Source organism: Canis lupus, chromosome 6 (genome assembly GCF_011100685.1).
Source record: "Canis lupus familiaris isolate Mischka breed German Shepherd chromosome 6, alternate assembly UU_Cfam_GSD_1.0, whole genome shotgun sequence".
Taxonomy (NCBI): domain Eukaryota; kingdom Metazoa; phylum Chordata; class Mammalia; order Carnivora; family Canidae; genus Canis; species Canis lupus.
This window is the reverse complement of record NC_049227.1, coordinates 47,684,758-47,710,641: the sequence shown is the minus strand read 5'-3', so window position 1 is coordinate 47,710,641 and position 25,884 is coordinate 47,684,758. Positions and strand designations below refer to the sequence as shown.

General features: G+C 34.5%; 1 long non-coding RNA gene across 1 annotated transcript; it reads right to left on the bottom strand.

Moving 5' to 3' along the window:
- Positions 1–1,707: 1,707 nt before the first annotated feature.
- Positions 1,708–24,757, bottom strand: LOC111096511. Its single transcript, XR_005360409.1, has 4 exons — positions 24,630–24,757; positions 24,350–24,490; positions 23,555–23,708; positions 1,708–2,361 (listed from the first exon to the last, which is right to left on the bottom strand). It is a non-coding gene; the product is annotated as an uncharacterized LOC111096511 (long non-coding RNA).
- Between the last annotated feature and the right edge of the window lie 1,127 nt (positions 24,758–25,884).

Below are 25,884 nucleotides of genomic sequence, written 5' to 3'. Positions count from 1 at the left end.
GTAATAGCCCCAGACTGGAAGCAACACTAATGTCTATCAGGTGAATGGATAAACAAATCTTGGTATAACCATACAATGGAATACTATTCAGAAATAGAAAACAAATAAACTATTGATGAATCCAAAAATAATCATGCTGAGTGAAAAAAGCCAGAGATAAAAGAGTACATTGTATGGTTTCATTTATATAAAATTCTAGACAATCCAAACTAATCTATCATGATAGAAAGCAGATCAGTGGTAGCCTGGGGGATGCACAGGGAGGGTAGGGAGGGATAGGGGGAAATACAAAGACATGAAGACATTTTTGTGGGTGACAGAAAAAGTTCATTATCTTGATTTGTGGTGATGGTTTCATGGCTCTATACATATGTCAAAGCTCATTAAATTATACACTTTAAAATGTGCAGTTTATTGTATATCAATTAAACTTCAATAAAGCTAAAAAAAAGGAATTCACTGGGATGAATGCCATGAAAAAGAAAAACCCTGAGATATGAGGGGATGTGCTGGGAAGGCGCCTAATCCAGGCTAATGTTTGGAAGCACAAAAATCCTACCTAGAGAAGAAGATATCTTGCTTTTGCTTTACTAGTAAAGGAGGAATAAAACTGATCTGGGAAAGTGGAACTTGGTGGATAGAACTTTCTAGCATAAGGAAGCAAAATGTACAAAGATACAGAAGCAGATACCCTTGAAGGCCTCTCACAATCTGAAGGCTGAAGTAAACCACGTGAGGGGGCGGAGGGGGAGATGAAGTTAAAGAGTAAGCAGAAAGGATATATGAGACCTACATTCCAGTTTAATGAGTCTGGATTTTACCCTGAAAGTTACGGGGAGTTTTGAGGGGTTTTAAACATGACATGCTCTATCTCTGCTACTTCTTTAAACATGGTTTTGAAGACAGAAATAAGAAAAATAAATAACTTAATAGTCAACAGTAATATAGGCATCACTTTAGGAAAGAAACATTTTAAAATTCTGTCATCAATTATAACCCAATTTGGTTTATGCTTACCACAGTTCTTTGAAACTATTGCTTCTGTTTACAGTCAATTCCACTGTGAACTTAGAGCCATCCTTTCAGTAATATCAACATCAGCCGGTATCACATTACAATGAACAAAATTTTTATTTAGTTTTCTGTAGTCTGTTTTTTATATTAAAGGCATTGTTCTATTTCATTTTAAATCTCTAATGTCTCTTCCAAAATTATGGACCTCATACCGCTTAACTTCAACCAGGAAAAAACACTAGAATAATATAGAGGAATAATGATTATTTTAAACCTTTTAAAGGACTGTATTCACACTCTTGCTAACTTTCCTTTCTACTAGTTTCACCTTATGATAGTTAATGCCTGTTACATAAGTTTCTTCAACCTCAAATATATACAAATATATACACAAGCTTCTTAAGGATTTTGGTGCCTTTGCACTTATAAAAACTGTACTATAGATATATATGCAACTTGCTGTTCTCATTTTCACAATACACCTTTTGATTCTCCACTTCTATTTTTAAAATAAAAAATACAAAATATGTATCTCCTGTTTTACCTAAGAATTATACACAGTCCTGCCTGTAAATGGCTTAAAGGTTAAACTCTTTAGATTTAGCACTTATCAAATATATGCAATCCCAGCCAATTCCACCTAGAAAAATCTGAAGTAAGTCTCTATCTTGGATATTGTGAGGACAAGTGTCATTTCTATCTCATGATATTTATTGTATTGAAAATGAGAAGTTTTCATAAACCCGATGAAATTATTCTTCGTTGTGTTTTTGAGCTTTTTCAGATTATTCTTTTCAAAACTCAAGGAGGAAAATTCCTTTATCTCATATTTTTGTAAAATGCAGGACCTAAGTTTTTTCTGTATCAGAAAAATGAGTTCCCTATTAAGTGACAGACAATTTCACATAGGTTGCTTATGGGGTCCTCTAGTAGAACATACACATATGAACAAGTGATGACAGGGCCTGGGCAGAGGGATACAAGATAACGTGTAATGCAGTTGCATCTCAGACTTCAGCCAATGCTCTTGGGAACTCTAGAGATGAGGTGGGCCTTTAAAGTTGTCCCAACTTGAGGCAGGGCCATTGTATCCCTTCATTAGGCAGTCATTGGCCATGGATTGCCCCTAGTCACCTGTGGTAAAGCAGCTCCTTGTAGCTGAGCACAACTCTTCTTGAGGGATTGAGCTCTGTGTGGTCAGTTGCTGTTATTTCCAGTAACTGCTGGATGGTCTTGAGGAAGGAGTTTAGGGAATCTACCAAAGCATCCATTGCGATAACCAATTGCAGAATGATAAATCATAAATTAAGGTTTATTTTGGTCTTTAGCCAGTCAAAGTAGATTGTGCTGGGGGAAAAAAAAAAAAAACTTATTTGGCCACAAATATATACATAATGAATGAACATGTGCATGTTGTATAAATGGTGTTATAATCCATCTACTTAAATATTCTGCTTAAAATAATCAGGTCACCCAAGTCAGTCCAGACATAGAGAACTATTTAGTGTTATTCAAAACCAGACTGCCAAAACTGTGAATGATGCTAACGGAACATCATTGATGATTTAAAATAAATAAAGTCCATACAATCATAAATCCTTTATTTTATATAATACTTTTTTCTTTGAGGTCCTTTTCTTTATGACTCTGAAAAGCAAGAAAAATAGTTTCCAATTGAGATGATTTTATCACAGTTCTTTCCGCACTAGGAATCTGTGTTAGCTCTTCTGGTTCCAAAGAACATTGGAACCAAAGAACATTGAAGCAGTTTGAGTAATTCAAATAATGGGAGTTCTATTATATAGATATATGTTGACATGAGAAAACAAATATTTCAGTCATGAGTTGAGGCTTCCCAGAACCCAGGAAAAGCTCAATTATACCTCTTGAGAAAAGTAACTATAGTGTAGTAACCATATACAGTAACTATAGTGCAGTCAAGCCCACCAAAAAGAAAAATGGGAAATGATTCATTCAAGATTCATTGAAGTCTTAGTAAACACAATCTCTTGAAATACCTTCAAAGCATGAGTTGCAGAACTCTGCCATTTTGGTGACACAGCTTCTCTCTCCTTCTTTCTATTTTTTTAAACTGTATGTTTCCACTCTGTGATCAATTTGATGACCCTCTCTCATCCTACCCTGGATCTCCATTCTGAATTCCCAAGAGTGAGTATATATATATACTTTTGCTTGACCACTGACTTGGAATCATATATTCTCATGTACTAGTGCAATAGGTTAGATTCTATTGGCCATGTCATCTTGCCTGTTCCAAACAGCTAAGATCAGGTTTATTATAGCATGGTTCAGAGCATGGCCACATATGCTAACAGAACAATCTGGAGATTTTCCATCAGTAGTGACCTATGGTCAGGGCAGTTTTAGGTAAAATAGATGAGAGATAGCAGATATCTCATGTTACGTGGATAGAAGGACATTTAATTACATTTACACATTTGAAAATGTGGTTCCTACATATCAGCTATTGCATAAATGCATGGATCTGCTCAAATACACATACATAAGTGTGCACACACACACACACACACACACACATACAAGCATATTAGAACATCCCTGAATAGGTTTTAAAATTCATTCATCACCTTTTTTTAAAAAAAATTTTTTTAAATTTTTATTTATTTATGATAGTCACAGAGAGAGAGAGAGAGAGAGAGAGAGGCAGAGACACATGCAGAGGGAGAAGCAGGCTCCATGCATCGGGAGCCCGACGTGGGATTCGATTCCGGGTCTCCAGGATCGCGACCTGGGCCAAAGGCAGGCGCTAAACCGCTGCACCACCCAGGGATCCCTCATTCATCACCTTTAACAGTTTTGATTTCATGATAAGATACCTATAAGGAATGGCTAATGAGTTTTGAAGGAAAATAATCTGTGTATTACTGAATGGAAATTAGCAGGAGATTTTAATGAGAATAAAGCAGTTATTAACAATGGCATATTCTCAGAAGTGAGCTAGATACATTGTCAAGATAAAAGATTCTAGTTTGGACCTGAGGAAAATTTAGTTTTAAGCACCAATTTTAACAAAGAAGAACAGTATGCAGGGACCAGGGACACAGCAGATCATTACAGAGAGATTTTAAAAGCTTTGAAAGTTATTATCTAAAGCACATTTGTCCATTGTGTGGTTTTATCTAGGAAGTTTACAAAACCAACTTTTAGGAAAATCATTTTTGTGTACTTAGAGCAAATAAAATAGAATTTTGTACTGATGTGGAACTAGAGTTTATAAAGCTACTTTATTTGATCTTCAGGTAAACACTGAAAGGAAGGCAAGGCAAGGGGTCTTTGTGTTTTCATTTTTAAACCCACTGATATCAGCAAAAAATGAGAAGATGCTCATAACTGTTCAATATATCAACAATAAGTAAAGAAGTCTGAGAGAATTCAGCAAAGTCACATGAGTGGTGAGGCCAGAAATAAAGCTTGTGTTTTCAAACGTGTGCTTTTGACTATTTTGAAAACCGATAGTCTATAATTGCAATTTATAATGGATTTTAAAGTGCAATATTAGAACGGAGTTTAAGCAAATTTTATATTGTAGTACTAGAATATCAGTTATGTTTTACAACAAATCTCTTTATGAATGGGATGTCTGAATTTACCTAAATGACATGTTTCAATTCAAACTGCCTATAAGTAGTGAAATGCTATGTGGGAATAAAAGGATAGATACAGACACTAGCTACATGTATTCAGTAGTCAAAATCCCATTTCATTTTACATGAGCCTCCAGGTATGGAAGTAGCTGTATGGTGGGAAAAAAAATTAATATGGGAAGGCCTCAGGGTATAAAAGCAGTGTGGGTCCAAACACTAACCTTTTGGAGGGCAACTGGGTGGCTCAGTCAGTTAAGCATCTGACTTTGGCTCAGGTTGTGATCTCGGGGTCCTGGGATAGTCCTGCATTGGGCTCCCTGCTCAGCGGGGAGTCTGCTTGTCTCTCTCCCCCTCCCATGGCTCCTGCTCCTTTGTTCTCTCTCTCTCTCTCTCAAATAAATAAATAAAATATTTAAAACAGCAACAAAAACCTAACCATTTTCAAGTAAAAATGTTATTACATAAGACAATATTTCTAAAGGTAAAACATGCATTTTCCATAAAAATGAAAGGAGTTTGTTTATATTTCATGCTCATATTTATATTATTATTATATTTATATTATTAAAAACAAAAAAAATCACATTGTTAAAAACTGTCGAGATCACATGAAAAGTCCACAGGTGGTGTAGGCCCAAATCCCATGTCAGTGTTTCTTAAAGTATGACCCAGATATGTCCTACACCAAAATCTGTACAAGCACCTGCTATAATGAGCACTACTGGGCCTTCCACAAACCTATCAGTATGGGATCTCTGAGGATAAAGTGCAGAAACCTATATTTTTTAAATGATCCAGTTAATCCTTAAAGACTAAATTTGAGACTTTTTAACCCTGGGGACTCCTGCTTTATTTGCCCCAAATGATGATTTCAACACATTTGCCATGCTAGGGCCAACCATTTAAAAGACAAAATCAGGGGCACCTGAATGGCTCAGTGCTTAAGTGTCTACCTTCAGTTCAGGTTGTGATCCCAGGGTCCTGGGGTCCTGGGATCAAGTCCCGTATGGGGTTCCCCACAGGGGAGCCTGCTTCTGTCTCTTCCTATGTCTCTGCTTCTCTCGATCTCGATAAATAAAGACAAAATCAATGATACTGAAGAGAAATTTTATAATGTCATTTGTTTTACCACAGAAATCGCTACTAACTGTCCTGACCAATGTCTTCAGTATACAACAATGATATACAACAATGATTCCCTATTGCTGCCAATTAGGAATTTCTTAGCATTTAATAAGCTAGCTTTGAGAAGCTATTTTTAAAAGAGCCACCTTCTTCTTTTTAAAGAATAGCTAAAACATATTTTGAACATATTAGACACATTTTATAAAAGGATTTGTCTCACTGAATTTATTATTTCTAAATCTTTATCAGAAAAAGTGAACATAGCATCATTGTTGATTCTCAAAGAAATCAAACCACATTTATGTAGATTATAAAATAAATTTGAACACAATAATATAGAAAAGCAACTTAGAAATATATCATTTTCTGAATTGTATAAAAATAAAGGATCGATTTTCAAAAATTGCTATTATTTTTATGTGTTATAATTTGCAGTAAATATAACTTTAAGCATTATGTCTGGATTTGACAAGATTTTCACAATGCACACGTACTGCCTTTAAATAAAGTTAAATACAATTATATTTTAAAAATATTATTTACAGGGATGCTTGGGTGGCTCAGCAGTTGAGCATCTGCCTTCAGACCAGGGCATGATTCTGCAGTCCCCGGATGGAGTCCCACATCGGGCTCCCTGCATGGGGCCTGCTTCTCCCTCTGCCTATGCCTCTGCTTTTCTCTCTCTATCTCTCATGAATAAATAAATGAAATATTTAAAAAATAAAATAATAAAATATTATTTACAGTTCATTTGTATGCATTAGCAACAAAAGACTATTTGCTTGATTAATTATGTATCTTTTACATTCAATCAATATGTATTGAGATGTACTGACTCCCAGGATTTATGGTTGGTTCATGGATGGAGTAATTAATAAGATAGTCATAGCTTATAGTCTAGTGGGAAAATATAGGCAATTAAAACAAGCAATGGTTGTCTGCATGAGGACTTTTTAAAAAAATTTATTTATTTATTCATGAGAGACACAGAAAGAGTGGCAGAGACACAGGCAGAGGGAGAAGCAGGCTTCATGCAGAGAGCCCGTTGCGGGACTCGATCTGAAATCCCAGGATCATGACCCCAGCCAAAGGCAGGTGCCCAACCGCTGAGCCACCCAGGCATCCCTGCATGAGGACTTATGAGAATATGTTTAAGAACATAAAATAAAAACTCTGAACCCAGACAGAAGGAATTAGGGAATACTTCTGGGAGGTAGAAGCCACTTAATTGAGAGTCTAAATGTTAGTAGATGATAGGTGAAAATAGAAATGAAGATATCAGTATGGTGCTTTGGGAATCTAAAAGCAATTTAATACCTCTAGTGTTTATAGTGAATGCATAGGTCTGTGTATACCTAAGAGTAAATAGCAATATCTCTGTAAGTAGGAAAGGGTAAGATATGAGATCAGTAATGTAATCAGGGCTTAGATAATGAAGGAACCTGCAAACTATGCTCTTATATTTAGATTCTATTTTTTTAAGGTTTTAAGTAATCTCAATACCCAGTGTGGGGCTCGAACCTACAATGCCGAGATCAAGAGTTGCATAGTCCACCAACTCGGCCAGCCAGGCACCCTTGGAGTCTATTTTAAATAAAATAAGAATCAACAAACAGGTTTTAATTTTTAAAAATGACATCAGATTTTTGTTTTTAAAGAGTGGTGCAACTCTGCTATAAAAATTAGCTGGAGGAGACAAGACGGGAGTTAATAAAACAAGTTAGGAAACTGTTAGAGTACCTAGATGAGAGATGATAGTGTTTGGGAGTAACATAGTAGCAATGAAAATGAAGAAGAATGGCAAGACTAGTTAATTATTTGGATTTGAGGATGAAAGAAAAATGAGCAGTCAAAATTAGGTCTTTATTTCTGGCTTTGGAAATGCCAGATGTTAATGTTATTTGCAGAAGTAGAGAAAATAGAAGAGTCATTTGGTAGGTGGCGGAGTAAGGAGAAGGTGAAAAGTTCAGTTTGGAACATACTACGCAGAGGCAACTGTGAGATATTCAAGAAGAAATATTCAGAAGGCATTTGGATGTTTAGGTCTGGGTTACAGCATGGATATGGGAGGCACCATGACATCAGATGGAGATTAAGGACAGGCAAATTGATTTAATCTTCTAGCAAAATATATAGAGGAGATGGAGAAGGTGCCAAAGATACAGCTCTGAGATGCCCAAAACAAATTCAGTTTTAAGGGAAACTGAGACAGCAACCACAAAGACAGGAGATACATTAGACAAGCCTGCTAAAGCAGAATAAGTTGATTTAAGAAAGAAATTATTAAATTGTTAAATACTATTATATGAGTAAGAATAAAGAATTAAAGATTCCATTGGTTTTAGCAACAACAAAGTCATCATTTACCTTGATGAGAACAATTTTATTCATATGATAGAAAGGGAAGCAAATTATCCTGGTCAAGAGTGGAAAGTAAGGTTGTGGAAAGAAAGTAAAGATTACACTTTTAAAAAATATGGCTGTGAAGAGAAAGAGAACCATAATGCACCAAAATATGTGTTTGTATATATGTGTGTGTGTGTGTCTGATATATTTTTTTAAATAGGAGCTTGAATGCCTAAGGATGAACAGAAGCATAAAGGTAGAATTTAAAAAATAGAATGAGAAAGAATGGCTAAATTAGATATTAATTTGCTTGAAATGTTGAAATACAATGACTAAAATTAAATTTAGAAAAGGTAATTTCTTTTTACAAAACATATAATATGAGGTTAAATTCACAGTGACAGTTTTTATACATAGGAGGAAAAACACTTTCTTGTCAGAGTAAATATGTATGAATAGTTGTATCTATCACAGCCATCCTGAAAAAATGGGAGCGAGTAAGTATATGATTAATTTAGGGAACCAACATAAAATAAATACCCCCTCAAAAATCTTACCCATTAACCCACAAATAATACATTATTTGCAGACCAATGATTGGTCCGGGGAAATAATAAAGATAGTATAAAAATTTACATAAGTTGCGGCACCCAAGTCGCTCAGCTGTTGAACGTCTGCCTTTGGCTCAGGTCGTGATCCTGGAGTCCTGGGATCGAGTCCTGCATCTGCTTCTCCCTCTGCCTATGTCTCTGCCTCTCTGTGTCTCTCATGAATAAATAAATAATTTTTTTTTTAAATTTACGTAAGTTTTAAGATTTTTCCTCCACTTTTTTTTTTTTTACTTATTGTAATTACATATAATCTTACAGCAACATCCGTATCCTTAGCCTCACTTCATTCCTCTTCTCCTGATAAAACCTCTTTGGCTAAAGTCCCATAGAATTTTTCATACTTTCCTTTAGGCTCATTTATACTGTGGTTTTGCTAATAAATAGTTCATTCACTAACCTACAACACAGCAGTCAGTTCAAAATAATTTGTATTTCTTCTTGAATGTAAACAATATGCATATGGAGCTTTCGATATGAGGTGAGCAATAAAAGTAACTTGGCAAGCCAGTTATTTCTAAAAGTCTAATTTCAAATATAAAAAACAAACTCTAATCAACTGTAATCTTTGGAATTTTTAATCAGTTTATTAATTAATATGCATATGTGAATACTCGTAGCTACTATGAAGGTATGTTTGATAATAAGAGGATAAAAACTGCAAATACTTTACCATTGTATCAGTGAACAAAAAATTAGAAAATGACTAATATATTGTATTTCCTATAGTAATCTCAAATTCTGCAAAACAGATCCAAAGTAGAAAGTGAAGAAACATCATGTTAAACAAACTTCCCCAACCTGCTAAGAAACACTAAAATAAATAAAAATAATGAATCCTTTTGTGGCTTGGAATCCTATTTTCCAGAAGTAATCTTCATTGAAAGCAATGGACATACTAACACTACCAAAACAGTGCCAATAAGTTGAATTTCTCATATGCACTTTTCAAAGTTACCTAATTTATTTTGTCTTTTCCCATTGCTTCTTTAAAAAATCTTCCACAAAATGTGTCAACCTGTTTTAATTTAATTTTATTTATTTATTCATGAGAAGCATACACACACACACACACACACACACACGCACACACAGAGAGAGAGAGAGAGAGAAGCATAGACACAGGCAGAAGGAGAAGCAGGCTCCATGCAGGGAGCCTAACATGGGACTTGACCCCGGGTCTCCAGGATCATGCCCTGGGCTGAAGGCAGCACTAAACTGCTGAGCCACCCAGACTGCCCTGTCAACCTGTTTTTTTAACTGAAGACAAGCTTTGGAATTAAGAAAAGATCTTTTTGGTGATTCCTTCCTTCTTCTTTATAATATTCTGAGTAAAATAGAAGAGTTATAATTCTCTTTCAATAGAGCTGATCTTTATTCATGCTAAATAAATTCCTGCTGTGTGTAAAATTTTGGTAAAGATACTAGAATCTCAGCTTAATGTGGGCAGGTGTCTTTTGGTTCCGCTGTTTTATTTATAAATAAATAAATAAATAAATAAATAAATAAATACCGTTTAAATGAATGAATAAGCTTCATTAATTAATCCTCACAAATATAACTTTAGCCCTAGCTTCAATTTTATAAAATAAAAAAAAAAATTAAAGGTCTGGGCAAAAAGATTTGGAAAGACTCCAAGTCAGTACATAATACTACAACACAGTTGATACTTAAACGCAGGTCTTCTGAAATTAACTTGTGAGCTTCAATGTCATCAGCATTTTAACTACGATCACATGACCTACATATATTACCTCATTTAACTCTGATAATACTTTGTGAGGTAAGTTTTATTACCATTTTTTAGTATGAGAAAATTAATGTTCAGAGATTGCACAACTCAATAAGTGATCAATTGGGGAATCAAACTTAGCTCTATCAAACTCCAAAAACTACAATTTGGGATGTGTCTGAATGATTTGGACATTTGGTTTCAAGTTAAAAAAATCTTGTTATAGGAGGCAACTATCCCCTTTGCCTTATATTTTGCTATGTTGATAAATCATATTTTACTATCTGATGTTTTCTTATAATTAATAAGGTTCAGTTTATGACTGACTACTTTTGAGTTAAAGGCTCTTAAGTTCTAGTGATGTAATGAAGAAAAAATATGTTGATTTTTATAACTTTTAATTCTCTATGGTATTTCTTATCTTTTTTTGAATGATGAAAATAGTATTGAACTAAAAAGAAACCTAAAAAGAGACATTTTTTTGCACATTGCTGTAAGAATTTTGTGGCTGATTTCACAGCTGCTAGCTCCTGACCTCTTAAATTTTGTTTTCTCAGCTTTATTTTCTCCCAGGAGAAAAAAAAATATAAGGCAGGAAAGAGACTTCTAAAAGAAAGCCTATCTTAGAACTTATCAACTGAACAACACCTACATTTGAGCAGAAGTCCAAAAATTAGGTGAATGCCACATTACTCATTACCCACCCACGAGGGTCAAGCCCTCTAGAGCCCAACCCTAGAAAAGTGGGTCGGTGCGGGAGGGACCTGAAAAGTGACTTATTTTCTACTGTCTCTTTCTCCAAAAGAAGGCCCTAGCATGTGGGTAGTCCTTTGTCCAGGGCAAATGCTGGAATTAGAAAAGTGTTGTTAGCACCATATCTTACCACTCTGGCTACTCTGACTTTGTCAATGACACATCATTACAATAAAGAGGAAATAAAATCTAAGAAAAAAAGGAGGAAAGAAGAAAGACAGGAAAGAGAAAGAAAAGAAAGAAAGAAAGAAAGAAGAAAGAAAGAAAGAAAGAAAGAAAGAAAGAAAGAAAGAAAGAAAGAAAGAAGAAAAGAAGAAGAAAGAAAGAAAGAAAGAAGAAAGAAAGAAAGAAAGAAAGAAAGAAAGAAAGAAAGAAAGAAGAAAGAAAGAAAGAAAGAAAGAAAGAAAGAAGAAAGAAAGAAAGACAGCAAATCTGAATAATTGAACTCACTGATTTTAATGTTGAATTGTTTAATTTACAGGATTATTGAGATCATTAAAAGAAGAAAAACCACATATTTCAATCTGGGGTGGATAAGGCATAATGCATTTTTCCATCCCCTTGCTAGCTTGGCTTGTAAATTTGATTGTATTTATGCCTGCAGAGGTTTCCTAGACTTTGTGGATAGGGCCTATAAAGAGCTATGGGAGAGGTCTTTGTGCCTCCGAAATGTATGTATTGGGATTTTGGATTTTCAGAGAGAGGTAGAATTTTGAGGATATTTAAGGGGTTTGAGTACTGCTTGCTTTCATTCTTTTTCTAGGTTAGTCTTTCTTTCTTTCTTTCTTTCTTTCTTTCTTTCTTTCTTTCTTTCTTTCTTTCTCTCTCTCTCTCTCTTTCTTTCTTTCTTTCTTTCTTTCTTTCTTTCTTTCTTTCTTTCTCTTTCTTTCTTTCTTTTGTTTTCTTCCTTTCTTTCTTTTTTTTTTTTTCCATAGAAGATGCAATTTCCTTTTAGAAGTTAACTTGAATTTTTTTTGCAGGCTGAGTCTTAGTAACCTAATACAGGAAGAATTTGGAAAACTAATACGGAAGTAAAGAAGCCTCAATAATTTTGTTAATTTAGCACTCTGAAATAGTTTCTAAGTATCCGAGGATCTTAATAAGAGAAATTATGTAAAAATGTAAACTCTTAAAAGTCTCTTGATTTAAAATATCATTGTTTCGAGACCAAGATTGGAGACTGGGCATATTTATTTTCTTCTCCCCTCAAAGCCCTTTAAAATGCTAAGAAAGAAAAAAATAAAATAAAATAATAAAATAAAATAAAATAAAATAAAATAAAATGCTATGAAAGTAGGGTCAGCCCCGGTGGCTCAGCAGCTTAGCGCCACCTTCAGCCCAGGGCGTGATCCTGGAGACCCGGGATGGGGTCCCATGTCGGGCTCCCTGCATGGAGCCTGCTTCTCCCTCGCCTGTCTCTCTGCCTCTGTGTGTGTGTGTCTCTCATGAATAAATAAATAAAATCCTTAAAAAAATAAAATGCTAAGAAAGTAAAAAAAAAATGCTAAGAAAGTATATTGAAGTGGTAATTATTAGGGGATTGCTCATCTTATTTAATTATTATTTCTCAAAGCATTGTCAGAAGGCCACTTGGGAGCACCTCCCAGAGAAGCATTCAAGAGCTAGGTGGTATAGATAAAACAAAGGAGTACTGAATTACATAGGGTAATTAAATGAAGGATTGGTTATAGAGCAAATAAGACTACCTATCTCTATGTCTCCCAGCACAGCCTCGAGAATTGGTTTCTGAGCAAAGGGAGAAATTGTCCTGCCTGGTGGGAGAGGGGTAGATTTAAGGAGAATAGAGTTTTGAGGTAATTCTAGATTACCACAAAAAAGAGCAGAAAGGAAGGAATAGATAGGAAAGCTCTAACCATGCTCTCCTTACTTTTGCAATAAATGAGAGCCTGAGCCTGTCCAACCTTCCCCAACCAAGGCCAGAAAGAAAAGCTTGCTTCTTGACAAGATCCATGCACTTACAGAGCCCGGAGTTCAGCTTTCTCATTCAGTATCTTTGTGTGGGGACAGGGATAAGGAGGTGAGTGGGACATTTATTTGTAATTTATTTAATAAATAAATATTTACTAAGTGTTTAATATGCATGGGATAGTATGCCACATGGTGGGAATCTTATAGTAAAGAGTGCAAAGATACTGCTTTTCAGACTAAACAATACATTCTGGTAAGGAAACACATATTAAATGAATAAACCCAACTTTTATACTCCAATTACATATTGCTAAGTGAGAGAAAGAAAAATAAACTAGGAGATGGATCCTATCAATGAAATGGCACTGTGGTGAGGGGGAGTGTAGTCAGGAAAGGCTTCTTGAGGAGATAATATTGAAAAAAAAACAAAAAACAAAACAAAAAAAAATGAAGGAGAGAGCCATGCAGATAAAGAACATTCTAGTCCAAGGAAAACTGTTAGTGTAAAGGCTCTGAAGCAAGAATGAGAAGAGTGTGTGTGTGTGTGTGTGTGTGTGTGTGTGTGTGTGTACAAGGATCAACAAGGCCAATGTACGAGCAGTTAGTGCCATGAACAACTACATTAGAAACTCATGAAAACTTCCTGTTCTCCTCAGTATCATCCCTGGGTGGCTCAGTGGGTTAAGTGTCTGCCTTTTGTTCAGGTCATAATCCTAGGGTCCTGGGATCGAGCTTCGCATTAGGTTCCCTGCTCAACAGGGAGCCTGCTTCTCCCTCTCCCTCTACCTGCTGCTCCCCCTACTTGTGCTCTCTCTGTCAAATAAGCAAATAAAATCTCAAAAAACAAACAAACAAAACCCACATCATCTGTTATATATCAATTTGAATAATCAAGCAAGGATCAAAAGATCCTTAACAAAATCAAAATTGTTTTGAATAGAAAGACCAAGATGAAGGAACATCTAAACCCTGATGGATAAAGGGGTTATATAAAGGGAAATGGATTCTTAGAGTTTTAAATTTTAATTGAGATGCTAAAATAGCCATAAATTAATAATAGGTAACTATTAAAAAGAGACCAGATGGACTTCTTAGAAATAAAACCAATGTGGGGCCATGAGCAAACAGTCAAGAAAGAATTCTTGAAATGTTTTCAGTGCAAAAAAAGATGTTTTTATTATAGCAGGGGACAGGACCCGTGGGCAGAAAGAGCTGAACTTTTGCTGTATGAAGTTGGTGCTCATATGCTTAGTGTTTATGAGGAAGGACATGTAGGGAGTATTAGATCACAAATGTCTCCTTCAAGTTTCTACTTGTAAAACTACTTTTGCAATATTTCTCTGGTGCTTTTCATTCAATTTGATATTAACTATCAGTGAGATATATAGTCAGTCATGACACTCTTTCAGAATGTAGCAACCTGTAGATATTTGATCCTTATTAGAATTATACAGGCTATAGTTCAGCCTTCTGGGCTAAAGGTGAACATTTTTGTGCTTCTATCCCTCATCAAAACTATAGAAATATGGCTTTTACCTTTTGTACTTATAACCCTACTATCTATAGAATTATAAATATTCTTTTTTATGAAGTACGAGTAGTGAAATATTCATAGAAGCTAATCAGAGTGGACTGATCTGAGCCAAAAATATACAGAGTGAGTTTCAAAAGAAAAAGATCAGAGTAGTGTTGTTTTTTCTTCCTGTTGAGCTGATAAGTTTTAAGGTGCATCTGTCACACACTCACTTGAATTAGGACCATGATTAGAAATTAGATTTTCATATTTAAAAGCCAACCCAGCTTCTTAGTTTTATTCCAGTGATTCACATACTGTATTTGAAAACAAAAGCAACAGTGTCCAAACATAAGCATTTAGACTCATTTTTAGTATTTGAGATTTTTAACAAAATTATCAGAAAAAAATTCTCCTTTTAATCTGAAAACTAATGACCATTCTAGAGGAGTAGAGGAGGATGACACAGGAGAAGCACCTAGGGCAAATAAAAAATATTGCTAAATTAATATTTTATATTTAAATTATTCTTGAAGACTATCCCCAGATTTGTCTGGCTCATTCATTCTGGAGTGACTTTGCTTTCCTTTTACTTTTTTCATTGATTAGCCATATTTTACCTCATCTTCAAAAACTAGAGCAAATTTTATTTGCATGCAATTCTTGCATGAAGTTCTCTTAGATTTTTTTTCTTTTATTATGTCAAAGTTTGTGATTAAGGTTATGAATTTGTCCATTTTGTAATACGCCATCAGATTTCACACTTAAGAATAGGCATAGGTAAGATAGACAGGAGTTACTTTTTGGCCACAAATTATTTGCCACAATGCTGAAATTATGTCAATAGAAATGTGTTCTACTGGGGGACTTGTGGGTGGAGCAGTTGGTTGGGCATCTGACTCTTGGTTTCTGTTCAGGTCATGATCTCAAGGTCATAAGTTCAAGGCCCAAGTCCCAAGTCGGCTCCAAGCTCAGTAAGGAGTCTGCTAAAATTTCTCTCTCCCCCTCACTCTGTCCCTCCCCACACTTGCGTCTACATACTCTCTCTCTAGAATAAATAAATTTAAAAAAATGTGTTCTACTGAAATAAACATTATTTCCTTCAGTCAGTTCAATTAAAATGCAAATACCACCTGATTGTATAGTATATCTTTCATGTCTTGCCACTGTCTAATCAGACTGCTTTCCTCAATAATAGTAAAAGCAATTAAAGAATGCACACAGTTTTAAGGTATTTGTTAGCCTAGGAATATTTATCAGTGAAGAACAGAAAGGAAAAACTTTGAATTAGTAGATAAAAATACCAAAAAAGGATTTATGTACACCTGTGTCAGACCACTTCCCACAAAATTTTCCAAGTGGGAATTTTAATTTCTTACACTGGTCTATAATTTTATCATCCTTATGTCTATCGTGCCTAACAAAATTGCAACTTTTTTTAAGGGAAAAACTACCATAAGCCAAATAGTGTTTCTATAAGTACTTAGACATGTAAGAAATCAGAATAATGCTTGTTATTTTTTAAATATTTTGCTTATTTTTACTTTTCTACAATATGATTAATAAAATAATGTGAACAATAAGGTATATAATTATCTATAATCAGCATTGCTACAAATTTTATAATAAATTATCGCTACCATGTGATTTAGTCTACTCAGGCTGCCATAATAAAATACTGCAGACTAGGTCCCTCAAACAACAGAAATTTATTTCTCATAGTTCTGGACGCTGGAAAGCCAAGATCATGGTGCTAATCCATCCATTTCCTGGTGAAAACTCTTCCTGGCTTATAGACAGCTGCCTTCTTCTTGCTTCCTCATATGCCAATTTTGCTGTGTGTATGTATGTGTGTGTGTGAGAGAGAGAGACAGAGACACAGAGAGTCACACACACACATGCACAGAGTGAAAGAGAGAACTCCCTCCTTGGTGTCTAGTGTCTTTGAACAAAATGAAACAAAACAAAACACTAATTCTATTGGATCAGAGCTTCACTCTTATGAGCTCATTTAATCTTAATTACTTCCATAAAGTCCTATCTCCAAATATTGTCACTTTGCTGATTAGATTTTCAACATATAATTCTGGAGGGACAAAAAATATTCAGTCAATAACACTATGTAAATGTTGGACAAAACTTAGGGATAGTCAAATGTTCTTTGAGTAACAGGTATTAAACAATTCATCCCAAGGTCCAATAAAGATACTGCTAAAACTAATATGTCTTTTTTAAAAGATGTATTTACTATAGAGAGAGAGAGAAGGAAAGAGTGAGAATGCAAGTGCAAGTGGGGGAGGGTCAGAGGGAGAGAATCTTCTACCAGACAACCTACTGAGCATGGAGCTAGTCTTAGGGCTCAATCTCAAAACCCAGGAGATCACAACCTGAGAAAACCAAGAGTAGGTCACTCTACCAACTGAGCCACCCAGGCGCCCCATAAAATTAATATTTCTTATTAAAATTATTAACATTTAACAGACGTTTGATGCTGCTATGTCTCTTGGTATCTTTTGCAGTTATGGAGAAAAATGAGAAGAATACTATATGGTTACATCAATCATTAGCATTTTAAATAATATTTTGGAGAATATAATGACTACTCATAAAGTAATGGATCCCAAAAGGGATTCTATATCAAACATAGATTAAATAGGCTAAGTCTAATGACTCTTATCTTAATCTATTTTGGCAACATACCCAGTCAATTTGTTTGTTTGTTTGGAGAGAGAGAGAGAAAGAGGGAGGGTGAGTTAGTGGGCGGGGGATAGGAGGAGAAAGAGAATCTTAGGCAGGCTCCTTGCCCTGCACAGAGCTTGACTCGGGGCTTGATCTCATGACCCTGAGATCATGGCCTGAGCTGAAATCAAGAGTCTGATACTTAATCAACTGAGCCACCCAGATGCCCTTTTATCCAATTAATTTTAAGTTAATTTTTCTGTAGGGGTTAGAAAAAAGACATTCTAAACCCTAGTTCTCCCATTGTGCATGACATAGGAGCAATCCAGAGTTCCCAATGAATCACACTGTGAAACACAGAGATATCTGAGAATTTAAAGGAGGTTGGCCCACCATGGAACCTCTATATTAAATGATAACCTTGCAATAGAAACTGTTGAGTACTAAACTGAGAATGCAGCTGAGTTCAGAGCATCCCTGGGATAAGGTCTAGTTAATCAGGAAGAGGGAGGGATTTATGGGACACCCATGACAAGAGCACAGACCATACATTTCACCAACTTCAAATCAGATCAGATAATAAAATGAGTTAGTCCCATCTCTTTTCCTAGGCAAGAGAAGAGATTAATGCATTTAAAGCATCACAAGAACTCTAGAGAGTAATTAAAATTATCTTTCCCAAATCAAGATGGGGAAACAGAAATTCAGAAAGATTAATTAACTTGGCCATAGTCATACAGCAAATAATTAATAAAAGATTCCAGCATATTCAAAAATAGTACTGAATTTTCTTATTTCACTTACATCTGTGTTCCACCTCTCATATGAGACTCTTACTGTATATCCCTATTTTATGACATTTTTGATGTAATCAAATCTAGAAATTAATCATGTTTAATTATTCTTGAAGAAGTCAAAAAGCATTTTCAGAGGCAGTATGTTTAAGGTAACTCTTAAAGAATAAGTGTTTAAGGATTATACAAGAAGGAAAATGTTCTAGGAAATCAAGGAAATGTGCTATTTAAAGTCCTTTCACTGGACAATTAGGACTTAAATTTTAAAAGCTAATTAAAAGTGTTTTCTTAGTATTATAGATACATAACAATATTCCAGATAAAATCCTAAAAAAAGTAATTTTAGTACACTTAACATTTTCAAAGTTGTCTCTTTTTTGTTTTTTGAGGAGAGGATACAATTTATTTTTGTAATAGATAATTTATTCAATATTGCTTATATTGTAACTTTTATTTTTAATTAATTTTATCCATTAGTGATGCTATCAACATATTTTGACAAAACTGTTTTGTTTTTTGTTTTTTGTTTTTTTTGACAGAACTGTTTTGAATGCATTCCTCTTATGTGAATAGTCTAATTTATTAGTTTCATAGACTCCCTGCTGAAATATCAATGGGATTTTAAAATTTAAATAAACCATCCTGTCTTGTCGCTGAAAAAAATATATATAATTAAGCTGTTTTTCATGAATTTTATTCAGTGACTATTGAGTTACTTACTTTCCTCAAATGATATATAAATCTAAATGCTTCCATTTACTCTTAATGCTTTAATTAAGCATGCCAACTGCTGTGGCATTTTACACATGCCCAAATAGGTTAGTATCTTAAATAACTCAATGTTCTTGTGCAAATACAGTTGTTTTTTGCTGCATTTGCTTTCTTTACAGTTCAGACTTGCAGAACTTAAGGTGAAGTCAGGAAGATGAGTTTTCAGAAATATTTGGAGTAAATAATTATGCCAAACAAAAACCCTTAAAGATAAGCTCTCTTAGCTACACAAAAGTCTTTGAGAAATTGGAAAAGATTTGTTTGGAATCAAGGAAAGAAAGTAGAACTCTGAGAACAATAACCACATTCACAATTTCCAAGTATTAAATAATGTAATTAAATATCTATTCAAAGAGGAGTAGGGAATGTGAGCTAATTAATGATGGTAAATGGAAATATCTGATCATATTTGGATACAAATTAAGAAATTTGAGTAGAAAGATAACAAAACCAAAAAGTAAAGCTTAAGTAGTATATAATAAAAAGCAATCCTTTACTAATAGAATTAACTTCAAAAAAAAAAGAAAAAATAATTTCTCTTCCTATTTCAAATATAATGCAAAGTAAAGGCTTTGTAGACATTAACTGGCAGCATGACTTCTGCTATTTCAGATTAATGGCTGACTTGTAGTGATCCGCGATCCATCATTTACATATGTGATATTCAAGTTGAAATGTACTTTTTTAACACATGAGCAAATTGAAGTCTAGACTGGCTAACATACAAATACATATTCAAGACCTCAGGGTTTAGACCTTCAAATTGTTTTCATTCAGTGACCTTCTTTTTTAATTCATTCTTCCAGAACCTATGTTCTAACTACAGCAACAGACACTAAATAATTATTACTAAATGACATAAATATTTTGATAGAGGTGACTTTTAGCACAAGGATTTTCATTTAGCTGAGTCTTAAAAGGTAAAAAGATATTAGCCTTGAAAAGGTGGGGGAGGGTATAGCATTAATAAAAATATAGAAGTGGAAAAAATAAGCTCTCTTTAGAGAATCACAGGAGTATAAAAAGTACATTAGGGGAGACCATTTTGTTCTTTATACCTTTGTTAAGCCGCTGCACAACGGAAATGGAGGGTTTTGATATTGTAAAGTGGAAAAGACATGACAGCATGTTTTTCATAGCACCAATGAGACATATCCACTAAATAACATTTTCAGTTTGATTGACTCATGTGACAAGTATATTTACATCCCAACACATGGGCCAAAAAACTAGTAATATATAAAATGTGCCCTTGTGCATATATTGTCTATTTCAACATTGGAGTGAAACAACTGTAAGTCAAGCAACTAGAACCAAAAACTGAGACTCTAGTAAATCTAGACCCTAGGTACACTCCTTAGGCTGCATAACAGAATTCTAGTGGTGACCCTCAGACTTCTCTTTTACGTATATATCCTATTGACTTGTCATCACTTTTAACTAATAATTTACTTCTTTACCATCCCAAGTCCTTAATCGGGTTTTGTAGTTCTTTTAACAGAAGCATGAAAGGTAGTCAGGAAAGGAAGAGAGCCCCCTGCAAAGGTAGCAGCCTTCTGGGTAAATGTGCAGAGCACTTGGAATCATCATTCATTTGGATGTCCTGGTCTTCTGGGAAATTTTGAAAAGGTTCATGAACAGAATCCTCCATAACTTCTCAAATTTGAGGTGATGCAGGAAGAGAATAGTCTATTTAAATGACACTTTCACCTATTTTCTGTTCCTTTACCCGAATGAGGCCCTAAATTTGTAATATTATTATATTTAGGCCCTTATAGCATATGATCTTGTCAAAAGTTCAGAAATAACAGAAGTAAAACCTATGAGTCACTGAAGAAGTAATTAGTAAAAGTTTATTATATGTATGCCAAAAAGACATTTTGCAAATTGGGAGCATTCAAACCAAAACATGGAATGAAGCTAAGGTATATATTGTTATAAAGGGTATATAAATATAGCAGTGATTGCTTATTCTTCACAGTGATTGATCATAATACTAGAATTTTCTTGAATGATGGGAAATTGGTCAATGGCTACCTCATAACAACCTTTGGAAACAGTTTTAAGTTTTGCTTGTGATTTTCAGAGCCATAAGCCAAAAGTGACTCAGGTCAAGTTAGCCCTTCAAGCTAAGCTAAATTAAGCTTTGTTTGTCTGACCAAACTGTTTTTTTTTTTTTTCATTTGTTTTTTGTTTTGTTTTGGTTTGGTTTTATCTTAATTTTAACACCTTCTAGGCAATACTAAGAGAGACGGAAGTTGGAGCACCTTGGTGGCTCAGGAATGGCTTAGATCATGATCCCAGGGACCTGGGATCAAGCCCCACATTGTGGCTCCCTGCTCAGCAGGGAGTCTGCTTCTCCCTCTCCCTCTGCACCTCTCTCCACACCCTTCCCCTCCTCATATGTGCTTTCTCTCAAATAAATAAATAAAATCCTTTAAAAAGAGAGAGAGAGAGAGAGAGACATAAATCAAAAGCCCAGAGGTTGAATGCTAGAATGGCTTATTAGAATAGGGACTGATTTTTTCCATACAGAGTCAACATGTACTTACTGAACATCTTTGTACAAGAAAGCTTTCAAAGTTCTATACATACATCCTTTCTCTCATGGAACTTATATCTTATTAGTATATATTAAAATTAAGAAAATTCCCCAGAGTAGTTTCACAAGCTCATAATGGCATCCAGAGATATAGAGTAATTGCAGGCAGTTCAACCTCACTTCAACAAAGCTCTCTTTCTGAAAGATTTCCTCAAAAGTTTTGGCTGAATATTGCCCATCATGGTAAACTTCCAATAATGCACCAACCCCTTCCTATTTTACACTAGCCTAGCTTATTATCATATCTTAGAAAAAGCAGGACTTGTCACCAGGGTAAAATTTGTCTTTTAACAAGTGGATTCTAAGAGCAGACCTCAACTGATGCAAACTTCTCTATAAAGGTGGTTCTAGTATTACAGGAGTCTGAACTTCTTGATACCAGAAATGCCTTAGCCTGCTATCATGGCAGTCTTTCAAAACCTTAAATGAACTATTTATTTTGCAGTCCTCACCACTGTTAAACTCTTCTTGGGGTAGGGATTGTGTCTTAACACCTCTGGGCTTAGCACAAAATAGTTGCTCAATAAATATTTGTTTAACTAGTTTGAGGGAACTATTATACATAATGTACCACTATTATAAAACATCATCAATAATACTCATCAATAATAAAACTACTTCAATAATACTCATCAATAACTATTACAAATAATGTACCACTATTATAAACCATTATCAGTAATACTCATGCTGGTGAAAGATTATGATTAATCTAAATGTTCACTAAACAAATTATCACATAGTCACTAAAAATAAGTGTGTGTGTATAAAATACACATGCATTATTATGTGTCTATATATGTATAGTAATATATATGATACTTTGATATAATTTTTCCTGAAACACCAGTATATGAATTATGTACAAAGTATTATACCAAGCACTTCAATTTTTTAAAGCCTAGGTGTAAAGCTAAAGGTTAAAAAAAGTTATACTATTACTGATCATAGTTGGGTAGTGAGATGATAGAAGATGCTGTTTTATTTTTTCATTAACTTACTCTGCTAAAAAATACTAACAATTTTTCTTTAATTTCTATAAATTTTATAAAGTGGAAACATAAAAAAATTAAAATTTTTGTTGTTTTAATGCCAACATATATCACATTTATTTATTTTGCAGCCTGGTATCACTGGCTTATTTGTCACTAAAATATTGTTAAATAATTTATTTAATATTCTAGTAATTTAGGTCAAGTAGAAACGAAAGAGGAAGGAAAAAGTAGAAGTGGTAGAGAAGGTATTTACAATGTATTAGTGTCTCATAACAAAATCAAATGCCTTTAAAATATTCAGCTAATTAGCAAATTTGTATAGCATTCTCAGAAACATAAAAAAACCGAAAAGAAATATTCCTTATAAAATATGCTCTGTATTATGTTTTATGATATTACTTCCTTAACACTCAAAATGTTCAAAATGTTTTCACTTTCTCTTATTGCTTTTGTAAATTTGATATTGTGCCAAAAGGAACATCTTCCAGCTGAACAAATAGATTTCTTCTTAGTTCAATGGAGCATTGAAATGTACACTGCAAATAATTTGAAAATAATTTACAGTTCTGGCCCAAACACCAAATAAAGGGTTGTGGGTTTTTTGTTTGTTTGTTTGTTTGTTTGTTTGTTTTTAACACTGCCAGTTCCCCTATACCTGGTTAATCACTTTTTTGAAAGATGTACAACTGCATTAATGGTTCCCCATTGCTTTCAGTACACATAAAGTAAGGAAAGATTAATTTGATTTTTGATTTTTTTTTTTTGGCTACTTTGTAAAGAAATTAAGCTTTGGGTGGGGTCATTATTATTCTTGCACTTTGTTCCATTCTAGAATGGGAAATCACTTAAAGATATAATCACTAGTGTCTCCTGTTTCAACCTTAAGCCTCAAAAATGGTTCTGTTCGGTAATATATAATCTTTCACATGGTTTAAAAAACAGGTCTAGCTAAACAAAACAAAACAAAAAAAGCTTGCCAGAAGTACATCTGGAAACAATGTTAAAGACATGGAATTCTATATATAGAATCTTATAGGAGAGATATGTTTTTAAATAAAAAATCATACCTTCAATCTATTGTTTCATTTGAGAATCAATATTAACTTTTCAATGTTCAGTAACAGTTTAATATCAATCATAATTTTGGGGGAAGAAGATACTGTCGTTGTGTACTCGAGCTAATTACAGTGATGGATTTTGGATTTCATTTCTTGGTATCATCTAGTTAAGAAAGAGTAAATGCAGAATGTCAGTTTATGGAAATCGTGTACATAACAGAATGAGGTTTCTCGGTATGTTCCTACTGTAGCCAGTTGAAATGCTTCCATTCCTCCCCTTGAGTGTAATAAGAGAACGCTTTTTGGGCTTTGAGGCTGCAAATGCAAACCTCTTCAGTTGTATCTTTAAAAACAACTATCAAATAACTCTTTGGTATGCTCCATTTTTTTTCTCTTCTACTCAGAATTTGTCCTTTTCTTGTATCTTTTTATTTAGTTTGGCCTTCAGCCCAATATCTGTCTCCTCAGCTGGTACCAATTTGACTCAGGTTCTCCAGGACAGTATGTGCTTCGATAAGCCAGCTGGCCACAGAAATCTGATTTTGACAATTACCGACATGATCAGTTCCTACCCGACTCATTCCAAATGCACAGACTCGCCCGCACCTGGCACATGCATATTGATGATGCTTTCTTTTTTTGTGGAGGGCATTCTCTTCTGATGATGGAAAGAGAGAAATCCCTGAAAATCTCAATCTGTGAGGACCCAAAAACGTAAAAGTCTGTTCTGGTTGCCAAACAACATAAAAACAATAAACAAAGAGTTGCGATAGAAACGAAATAAAAGTGAAAAAGGTCACCTACCAGTTAAGCTTTCTGTCCATCTGTCTCTGCCACCTTGCTATCACAGAACGAGGTCTCCTTCCTCCAAAGGCTTTTCCTATTCAATCGACTCCATACATGATACTCTGTTGTCTTAAATTTCTCTCTCAATTGAAATTGCCCCTGCAATGTTAATATTTAGATATTCTTCAGTCTCTCCCATTAAATAAGAAAAAGAAAATCTTTAATGATGCCACATCTCCATCTAAATAATAGTATCTCTTCTTTCTTAATCACAATTCATTTTTTTTTAGAGATTTACCTATATTCATTCTACTGAATTATCTTCAAATCACCTATCAATCCTCAGGTTGGAATGCTGTCAGGTGCAAATAACAAAAACAAAGTTGCTCAAACAATAAGCGTTTTTAATATCTCAGCTAAACTACGTCCATAGTTGAATGATTCTAGAATTGGTAGATCCAGTTGCTTAGTAATATCATCAAGTCTTTGGTTCTAAAAAAAAAAAAAAAAAAAGTCTTTGGTTCTACTTCTTGTGATTCTCCTTGCCTTTGCCTAATGGTCAAGAGAGTCTACAGTTCAAAGCATCAGGTCCCTATAAATTAATGTTCAAACAGGAAAGAAGGGCAGGAATTCTCCATAGGAATTTCTTTTTCTTTCTTTCTTTTTTTTAATCAAGAGAATTCTTCCCAGAACATTTCTCCCAGGACATTTACTAGTACATTTAATTGATAAAAACTTTGTTACGTATTATCCACCCTAAACCAATCACCCAGAAGGAAAATAACACAACTTTCAGCTTTTCAGTAAAACTAAGTCCCTGAAAAAAAACAAAACAAAACAAAACAAACAAAACTAAGTGCCTGATATTTTCACTTAAATGTCCCAAATTTAACATCAAAAGTAGAACCCATTTTACCTTTGATCTCTGTCTGTATGCCCTATCTCAATGAATGACACCTGCATATATTGAGTTCCTGAGATAAAAATCTGTACCTCACCACCAACATTCAATTAGACACAAAATTGTAGATTCTGTTCTTAGTATTTCTTCAGTTCATTTACTTCTTTCCATCTTAACACTGCTAATTTGGTTTAGGCAAATTTCATGTCTTGGATTACTATAGCTTGATGACCTGATTTCCTGCTTATCATTTTGCCCATGTTATACCTTCCACTCATCCCTCAGGAATCCTTTTAAAAAACAAAGTGGATCATATCATATCTTTCTCCACTATTGTACCTTCTTTGTATAGAGAATGATTTCCCAGATCCCAATCCCATCAGACCTGGCTAACTCCTCCTTCAAGACTTAGCTCAAAAGATTTTCTAAGGGGGATCCCTGCATGGCTCAGTGGTTCGGTGCCTGCCTTCGGCCCAGGGCATGATCCTGGGGTCCTGGGATTGAGTCCCACATCAGGCTTCCTGCATGGAGATTGCTTCTCCCTCTGCCTGTCTCTCTCTCTCTCTCTCTCTCTCTGTCTCTCATAAATAAATAAAAGAAATCTTAAAAAAAAAAAAAAAAGACTTTCTAAGGTCTCCCAATTTTTTCCCAG